Source organism: Austrofundulus limnaeus, unplaced genomic scaffold (assembly GCF_001266775.1).
Source record: "Austrofundulus limnaeus strain Quisiro unplaced genomic scaffold, Austrofundulus_limnaeus-1.0 Scaffold634, whole genome shotgun sequence".
NCBI classification, from domain to species: domain Eukaryota; kingdom Metazoa; phylum Chordata; class Actinopteri; order Cyprinodontiformes; family Rivulidae; genus Austrofundulus; species Austrofundulus limnaeus.
Genome location: NW_013953036.1, coordinates 86,482 through 87,996, shown reverse-complemented (window position 1 = coordinate 87,996; position 1,515 = coordinate 86,482). Strand labels below are relative to the sequence as shown.

Sequence of the window (1,515 nt, the reverse complement as noted above, 5' to 3'; positions counted from 1 at the left end):
CTATCACCCCTGATATACATAATGATACATGTAAACCTGCCATAAGTTTGTCTGCATCAGGGTGGTCAATTTTTTTTACCCATTATGTGTTCTAGATATGCGTTCTAGTGTAGCTGTTTTCTTTGTGTAGATAACTAGGTACTCCAAGAACTGTGCTCTGTGTCCCTACAGACCTCAGCTTTCTTCTCAGCTGGTCATGACTCATTTGAAGCCTCAGTTTTTTGCAGTCATCTGGTTTACCTTGTGTGTTACAGTCAAGCAGGTTCACAGAACAGCTTGTGGAGATCAGCGAGCTGTGCTGAAAATAGGGCTGGGCGATTTTTTTTGATCATGATTATTGACTGAGAAAACTTTCAGGTTGATTGCGGTGATCAGCTGTGAACCTCTTCACTCGATTAAACATGGCAGAAATGTGCGTGACAACAGCCAATCAGAATCCACCTTCTGCTCCACTTCCATTTATAAGTTGCTAAGGAAACAGACGGAATCAAAAAATTGACCAAACAAAATGTAGTCCTGTGTAAAATGCTGAATCTCACAGAATTCGCTTATTTGGGCGAGTTGCTGAGGTATTTTGTTCCCTGCCATTCTCTGTACCTGCTGTTAGCTGGTAAAAGGCGTGCGAGGTGAGTTCAAAGCTCCCCACCCAACGTTGAGAGAGAAAAAAAGAAAAGTGTACCGCAATGTCAAACTTTTTTGACCCTGCCTTTATGAAGAATGGGAATTGAGAATAATTAGGAGCTAGAGTCGAAACATTGAACCAGAATCATTCAAATTTAAACGATGCCCAACCCTACTACAGGTACCAGTTTACATCAGCAGTGGCAGAACTGTTGCAAATTATAGAATTGAGCTTTAAAAGTTTCAAATATGAGACTGAAGTCACTTTTATCTTTCTTGAATTGGTTGTAGCATATCAAAGAAATATATTTATAAAAAATATATCATAAAAATCTGTTTGACAGTTTAAAAAAACAAGATGTGCTTATTTTCTAAAGAGTGCCATGATTACTTGTGACCCATCATTTCAAAATGAGGATTAAGTCAAATTTGGTCAAAATGACCTAACTACATTTTCAGATTCCTGGCTTTAAAAGCTACATTTTGATACCTGGATCGTTCTGTTATAAGCTTATCCAGAGATATGACCTAATTTGTCTTGTTGGTTACTATAATACTTTACTGTTTGGTCTGAATCCTGATTTTATGTAAATTTTTTGAGTCATTTTTGATGTTAATATAAAGATACAACCTCAAATATTATTTTTATATTATTTGTATTAAGATTTCCCAGTTGGAAAGAAACAAGAACAGTGGGCCTCATGCAAGAATCCTTCTTACAAACAGATTTGTTCTTAAGTTGTGCGTACGAGTGATTTAGGAGAATTTGTGGCATTCACCAATGTTTTCGTATTCTGAGATTTTTTTCAGATAAGCGAGTGGTCCAGACCTGTCGTATATTTTACGAGCAGTCAGTCTGCTGTTATCCACACGGATTTTCCTCCCTAATAACTT

The 1,515-nt window shown here is 37.1% G+C and overlaps 1 protein-coding gene across 1 annotated transcript in view; it reads left to right on the top strand.

Annotated features, from left to right (window-relative positions):
* stat1a (signal transducer and activator of transcription 1a) overlaps positions 1-1,515 on the top strand; it is a gene marked incomplete at its 5' end in the record, with an annotated part of 37,745 nt that overhangs the window by 4,025 nt on the left and 32,205 nt on the right.